Here is an 8,545-nt window from a genome sequence, read left to right as displayed (position 1 = left end):
TTTTTTTTTGATACTGAGTTTCATGAGCTGCTTCTGTATTTTGGAGATATATCTCTTGTCAGTCACTTCATTTGCAAATGTTTTCTCCCATTTTGTGGGTTGTCTTTTCATTTTGTTTATGGTTTCCTTTGCTGTGCAAAAGCTTTTAATTTTAATTAGGTCCCATTTGTTTATTTTTGTTTTCATCTCCATTACTCTAGGAGGTGGATCCAAAAAGAGATTGCTGTGATTTATGTCAAAGAGTGTTCTGCCTATATTTTCCTCTAAGAGTTTTATAGTGCCTGGCCTTACATTTAGGTCTCTAATCCATTTTCAGTTTATTTTTGTGTATGGTGTTAGAGAATGTTCTAGTTTCATTCTTTTACATGTAGCTGTCCAGTTTTCCCAGCACCATTTATTGAAGAGACTGTCTTTTCTCCATTGTATATTCTTGCCTCCTTTGTTGTAGATTAATTGACCGTAGGTGCATGTGTTTATTTCTGGGCCTTCTATCTTGTTCCATTGATCTACATTTCTGTTTTTGTGCCAGTACTATACTGTATTAATGACTATAGCTTTGTAGTATAGTCTGAGGTCAGGGAGTCTGATTCCTCCAGCTCCATTTTTCTCAGCTCGGTGCTCTGTGACAACCTAGATGGGTGGGATGGGGGGGTGGGAGGGAGGTCCAAAAGGGAGGGGATATATGCGTACTTATAGCGGATTCACTTCATTGTACAGCAGAAACCAACACAACATTGTAAAGCAATTATACTCCAATAAAAAATTAATAATAATAACAATAAAAGATTGCTTTGCTTATTCAGGGTCTTTTGTGTCTCCATACAAATTGTAAAATTTTTTGTTCGAGATCTATGAAAAACGCCATTGGTATTTTGATAGGGATTGCTTTGAATCTGTAGATTGCCTTGGGTAGTATAGTCATTTTGACAATATTGATTCTTCTAATCCAAGAACGCAGTATATCTTTCCATTTGTTTGTGTCATCTTCAGTTTCTTTCATCAGCATCTTATAGTTTTCAGAGTACAGGTCTTTTGCCTCCTTAGGTAGGTTTATTCCTAGGTATTTTTTTCTTTTTGATGTGATGGTAATTGGGATTCTTTTCTTAATTTCTCTTTCCGATCTTGCATTGTTAGTGTATAGGAATGCAAGAGATTTCTGTGCATTAATTTTGTATCCTGCAACTTTACCAAATTCATTGATGAGCTCTAGTTTTCTGGTAGCGTTTTTAGAATTCTCTATGCATAGTATCATGTCATCTGCAAACAGTTACAGTTTTACTTCTTCTTTTCCAATTTGCATTCCTTTTCTTTCCTTTTCTTCTCTGATTTCCGTGGCTAGGGCTCCCAAAGCTACATTGAATAATAGGGGTGAGAGTGGACATCCTTGTCTTATTCCTGATCTTAGAGGAAATGCTTTTAGCTTTTCATCATTGAGTATGATGTTAGCTGTTTGTCATATATGGTCTTTATTATGTTGAGGTGTGTTCCCTCTGTGCCCACTTTCTGGAGAGTTTTTAGCATATACAGGTCTTGAATTTTGTCAAAGCTTTTCCTGCATCCATTGAGGTGATCACATGATTTTTATTCTTCAATTTGTTGATGTGGTGTATCACACTGATTGATTTGCAGATACTGAAAAATCCTTGCATCCCTGGGATAAAGCCCACTTGATCATGGGTGTATGATCCTTTCAATGTATTGTTGGATTCAGTCTGCTAGTACTTTGTTGAGGATTTTTGCATCTATGTTCATCAGTGATATTGGCCTGTAATTTTCTTTTTTTGTGGTATCTTTGGTTTTGATATCAGGGTGATGGTGGCCTCATAGAATGAGTTTGGGAGTGTTCTTTCCTCTGTAATTTTTTGGAATACTTTCAGAAGGATAGGTGTTAACTCTTCTCTAAATGTCTGATAGAATTCACCTGTGGGGCTTCCGTGGTGGCGCAGTGGTTGGGAGTCCGCCTGCCGATGCAGGGGACATGGGTTCGTGCCCCGGTCCGGGAAGATCCCACATGCCGCGGAGCGGCTGGGCCCGTGAGCCATGGCCGCTGTGCCTGAGCGTCCAGAGCCTGTGCTCCGCAACGGGAGAGGCCACAGCAGTGAGAGGCCTGCGTATCACAAAAAAAAAAAAGAAAAAAAAAAAGAATTCACCTGTGAAGCCATCTGGCTGGGAGTTTTTTTTTTTTTTTTTTTTTTTTTTTTGCGGTATGCGGGCCTCTCACTGTTGTGGCCTCTCCCGTTGCTGAGCACAGGCTCCGGACGCGCAGGCTCAGCGGCCATGGCCCACGGGCCCAGCCTCTCCGCGGCATGTGGGATCTTCCCGGACCGGGGCACAAACCCGTGTCCCCTGCATCAGCAGGCGGACTCTCAACCACTGCGCCACCAGGGAAGCCCTGGCTGGGAGTTTTTAATCACAATCAGTACTTGTGATTGGTCCTTCATATTTTCTTTTATTTCCTGGTTCAGTCTTGGGAGAGTGTACCTTTCTAAGAATATGTCCGTATCTTCTAGATTGTCCATTTTATTGGCATAGAGTTGCTTGTAGTAGTCTCTTATGACCCTTTGTGTTTCTGTAGTGTCCATTTTAACTTCACCTTTTTCATTTCTAATTTTATTGATTTGAGCCCTCTCTCTGTTTCTCTTAATGAGTCTGGCAAAATGTTTATCTTCTCAAAGAACCACCTTTTAGTTTCATTGATATTTTCTATTTTTTTTCCCTTTGGCTCTATTTCATTTATTTCTGCTCTAACTTTGGGTTTTGTTTGTTCTTCTTTCTCTAGTTCCTTTAGGTATAAGGTTAAGTTGTTTATTTGAGATTTTTCTTGTTCCCTGAACTAACATTGTATTGCTATATCCTTCCCTCTTAGAACTACTTTTCCATGTCCCATAGGTTTTGGATCATCATGCTTTCATTGTCATTTTTCTCTAGGTATTTTTTGGTTTCCACTTTGATTTCTTCAGTGATCCATTGGTTGTTTAGTAGCATATTGTTTAGTCTCCAAGTGTTTGTGTTTTTCCCAGTTTTTTTTTCTTCTCATAGTTGATTTCTAATCTCATAGGGTTGTGGTTGGAAAAGATGCTTGATATGATTTCAATTTTCTTAAATTTACTGTGGCTTGCCCAGTATGTGATCAGTCCTGGAGAATGTTCCATGTGCACTTGAAAAGAATGTGTATTCTGTTAATTTTGGATGGAATGCTGTATAAATATCCATTCAGTCCATCTATTCTAATGTGTCATTCAGGGCCTGTTTCCTTATTGATTTGCTGTGTGGATGATCTGTCCATTGACGTAAGTGAGGTGTTAAAGTCCCCCACTATTATTGTGTTACTGTCAATTTCCTCTTTTATAGCTGTTAGCAGTTGCCTTATGTATTGAGGCGCTCCTATGTTGGGTGCATATATATTTATAATTGTTATATCTTCTTTTTGGATTGATCCCTTGATCATTATGTAGTGTCCTTCCTTGTCTCTTGTAACATTCTTTTTTTTTAAAGTCTATTTTGTCCGAGATGAGTATTGCTACTCCAGCTTTCTTTTTTTTTTTTTTTTTTTTTTTTTGCGGTACGTGGGCCTCTCACCGCTGTGGCCTGTCCTGTTGCGGAGCACAGGCTCCGGATGCACAGGCTCAGCGGCCATGGCTCACAGGCCCAGCCGCTCCGCAGCATGTGGGATCCTCCCAGACCGGGGCACGAACCAATGTCCCCCGCACCGGCAGGTGGACTCCCAACCACTGCGCCACCAGGGAAGCCCCTCCAGCTTTCTTTTGATTTCCATTTGCATAGAATATATTTTTCCATCCCCTCACTTTCCATCCCCCTATGTATCCCTAGGTCTGAGGTGGGTCTCTAGTAGACAGCATATATATAGGTCCTGTTTTTGTATCCATTCAGCCAGTCTCTGTCTTTTGGTTGGAACATTTAGTCCTTTTATGTTTAAGGTAATTATTAATATGTATGTTCTTATTGCCATTTTGTTACTTGTTTTGGATATGTTTTTGTAAGTGTTCTTTCTTTCCTTCCTCTTTTGTTCTCTTCTCTTGTAGTTTGATGACTAACTTTAGTGTGTGCTTGGATTCTATTTTCTTTTTGTGTGTGTGTACCTTTTGTGTAGATTCTCAGTTTGCAGTTACCATGAGGTTTTGATATAGCAGACTATATATTAGCAAGTATGTTTTAAGTTGCTGGTTTTTTAATTTCAAGTGCATTTTCAATATCCTGCATTTGTGCTCTCCTCTTCTCATAATTGCTGGTTTTGATATCATATTTGCATGCAGATGACTTCCTACCTTTACTCTATGTTTCTCTTTACCTTGAGATTTTTCCATTTGTAATTTCCTTATTTCTTGTTGTGGCCTTTTCTTTTCTGCCTAGAGAAGTTCCTTTAGCAGTTGTTGCAAAGCTGATCTTGTGGTGTTGAATTCTGTTAGCTTTTGCTTGTCTGTAAAGCTTTTGATTTCTCTGACAAATCTGAATGAAAGCCTTGCTGGGTAGACTATTCTTGGTTGTAGGTTCTTCCCTTTCATCACTTTAAATATACCATGCCACTCCCTTAGGCCTTGCAGAGTTTCTGATAATCTTATGGGATTCCCTTGTATGTTATTTGTTTCTTTTCATTTGTTGCTTTTAATATCTTTTATTTCTCTTTAATTTTTGTCAGTTTGATTAGTATTTGTCTTGGCTTGTTCCTCCTTGGGTTTATCCTGCCTGGGACTCTCTGCACTTCTTGGACTTGGGCGCCTGTTTCCTTGCCCATGGTAAGGAAGTTTTCAGCTATTAGCTCTTCAAATATTTTCTTAGGTCCTTTCTCACTCTTCTCCTTCTCGGACCTGTATAATACAAATGTCTGTGCATTTAATGTGTCCCAGAGGTCTCTTAGACTGTCCTCATTTCTTTTCATTCATTTTTCTTTATTCTGTTCCATGGTAGTGATTTCTACCATTCTGTCTTACAGCTCACTTATCCATTCTTCTGTCTGTTATTCTGCTACTGATTCCTTCGAGTGTATTTTTCATTTCAGTTATTGTATTGTTTATCTCTGTTTGTTCTTTAGTTCTTCTATGTCTTTCTTGTATCTTCTTGATCTGTGCCTCCATTCTTTTTCTGAGATCTTGGATCATTTTTACTATTATGTTGAATTCTCTTTGAGGCAGGTTGCCTATCTCCACTTCACTTAGTTGTTCTTCTGGGTTTTAGCTTGTTCCTTCATCTGGGACATATTCCTCTGCTGTCTCATTTTGTCTAACTTTCTGTGATTTTGGTTTCTGTTCCACAGGCTGCAGGGTTGCAGTTCTTCTTGCTTCTGCTGTCTGCCCCCTGGTGAATGAGGCTAAGAGGCTTGTGCAGGCTTCCTGGTGGGAAGGACTGGTACCTTCCCACTGGTCGGTGGAGCTGGGTCTTTTCCCTCTGTTGGACAGGCCCATGTCAGGGGGTGTGTTTATTGGGCATCTGTGTGTTCAGGAAGACTTTAAGCACCCTGTCTGCTGATGGATGGGGCTGTGTTCCTGCCCTGTTGGTTGTTTGGCCTGAGGCATCCCAGCCCTGGAGTCTACAGGTTGTTGGGTGGGGCCAGGTCTTTGTGAGAAAATGGCAGCCCCCAAGAGGGCTCATGCCAATGAATACTCCCCAGAACTACCACTGCCAGTGTACTCGTCCATGCATTGAGCCACAGCTGTCCCCCTCCCCGCCTCCACAGGAGACCCTCAAATACTAGCAGGTAGGTCTGACCCAGTCTCTTATGAGGTCACTGCTTTTTCACCTGGGTCCTGGTGTGCACAAGGCCCTGTATGCACCCTCCAAGAGTGGAGATTCTGTTTCCCCCAGTCCTGTGGAATTCCTGCAATCAAACTCTGCTGGCCTTCAAAGCCAGATTCTCTGGGGGCTCCTCCTCCCATTGCCAGACCCTCAGACTGGGGAGCCTGCCGTGGGGCTCAAAACTTTCACTCCTATAGGAGAACTTCTGTGGTATAATTATTTTCCAGTTTATGGGTCGCCCACCCAGCATGTATGAGATTTGATTTTATCGCAGTTGAGCTACTCCTACTGTCTCGTGGCTTCTTCTTTGTCTTTGGATGTAGGTATCTTTTTTGGTAGGTTCCAACATTTTTTTGTCAATGGTTATTCAGCAGTCAGTTGTGATTGTGTTTCTGTAAGAAGAAACACATCCTTCTACTCCAACATCTTGTCTCTTTCCCTGTGGTTTTCAGTATAGTGAATTTTTTATTGCTGTTAAATTTATTCCTATATACTTTATTCTCTTGGATTCTACTGTGAATAGAATTGTGTTCTTCCTTTCATATTTTATTAGCATATACAAATATAGTTGATTTTTATACATTGATTTTGCATCTTGTGACCGTGTTGAACTAGTTTTTTAGTTCTAGCAGTGTTTTTTTAGATTCCTTCAGATATTTGAGGGTCATATTCCTCTCTGAAAAAATACAGTTTCACTTCTTTCTTTTCGAAGTGTGTCGAGCATCTTTTCCTCTATCTATTGGACTTGTGAATATTTTCCTTTGTGAATTTTCTGTTGAAGTCATTTTGCCCATTTTCTAAATAGGTTGTATTTTAAATTTTTTTCTGATTCATTTGTTGGAATTTTGGATCGAAGTCCTTCAGGGGATATTTGTGCTATAATTATCTCCTTCCATCCTGTGGCTTGCATTTTCATTTTCTTAATGTGTCTTTTAATGAATAGATATTTTTTCATTTTGAAAATTAAAATAACACTTTATAATAAAATATTCCAGAAAGTTAAAGAAAGGAACAAAAGTGCTAACCTTATATCAACTCTTCCATAATATATAAAATGAGCAAAAATTTTCCAAGTTGTTTTATCCAGTCTGCATACTAGAACTTGACAAGGGTATTGCAAGAAATGAAAATTATAGGCCAGTCTTACTGATGAACATGGACCTAATGTTCTTAAAGTATTTAAAAATTAATTCCAGTGTTAAATAAAATAGGTAATATAACCAAAACGAGTTTATTCCAAGAATGCAAGTTTGGTTATCATTTAAAAGTCAAAGTCAATGTATTTTGTCACATTAGCAGGATAAAGGAGAAAAAGTATGAAATTATCCTAAGAGATGCAAAAAAAATCATTAAAAACATTAACATGCATTCAGATAAAAAATTCTTGCCAAATTCTGAAATTCAGTGAACTTCCTTAATTTGGCCTAAAATATCTACACAATAATAATAACTTTTAAAAACCTACAGCAAACATATATGTAGTGGCCCCATATTGAAAAGTTTTCTCTACCCCCCCAAGTCTGAAAACTACACAAAAATGTCTGATAATATGACTTCTTTGCAGCATGTGCTGAAATTTCTAGCCAGTGTAATTAAGAAAAAGAATTAACAAGTACAAGAACTGGAAAAGAAGTAGCAAAACTGACAGAATTTTAAGATAACATTCTTATGTATGTGGATTATTTATTTATGAGAATCTTTTTATGTATATATAAATTGATAAGTAAGTTTTAAAATCTTCAGATAAGATATCAGAATGAATAAATGAGCCGAACAAAGTTGGTGGGTGTAAAAATCAGTTGCATTTACTAGCAACAATTATGAAATGAAGTTTTGAAACCATTTACATTAGAACTCTAAAAATATTAGTTATCTAGGAATAAATATAATAAAAGATGCATAAAACCCCTACACAGAAAATTATGAAACATTACTGACAGAAAGTAAAGAATACCTAAATATGAAAAGGTAATGTTTACAAATTAAATAACTTAACATTTTATAGATATCATTTCTCTGTAAATATAATCCCAATAAAAATTATAGCATGAATTTTTTTCTGATGGAAATTGGCAATCTGATTCTAAAGAAGAAAACAGTCAGAGAGACTTCACTGCCAGATATGAAGACTAATTATCTAGCAATAGAAATTAAAACAGAACAACATTGATATGGGCTAGATGAATAGACCAGTGGAACAAACTATAGAATCTTGAAACAAATAGATACATATACAATCACTGGATTGATGAAAAAGTTGCCACTCCTGTCTAGTGGGGAAAAGATAGTCTTGTCAATAAATGGTGCCAGTACAATGATCTTAAAAGAATAAAGCTTCTTCCCTGACTTAAATCATAAACAAAAATCAAGTTTTGATAGACCACAGACCTAAATATGAAAAACAAAGCAACCAAGTTTTGAGAAAATAATATGTAGGAGACTATCTTCATGACCTTGAGGTAGGCAGGTAGCAAAGAATTCTTAAACAGGAACCAAACAGTACTAATCATAATTAAAAAACAGTAAATTGGAATTCAGTAATATTTGGCTATAGGTTTTTGAAAATTATATTTCTATTTATAAGAAAGAAAATTGCTCTTTAAAACAGACATTGAAAATAAGATGGCAGTAGTGTATTTTCTATCACAACACACACACACCCCATACATATTCCTGTACCCTCTCTCCTTCCTGATTGATGGCCCAGAAAAAAATATTTTCTACAACAACGATACTGGTCGTTGATGATAAGTGGTTTGGTGATACTTTATAAGCAAAAGAATGTTCACATTTA

The sequence above is a fragment of the Mesoplodon bidens genome (assembly GCF_964165515.1).
Source record: "Mesoplodon bidens genome assembly, chromosome: 4".
Classification (NCBI taxonomy): Eukaryota; Metazoa; Chordata; class Mammalia; order Artiodactyla; family Ziphiidae; genus Mesoplodon; species Mesoplodon bidens.
Note: the sequence above shows the minus strand (reverse complement) of the source record.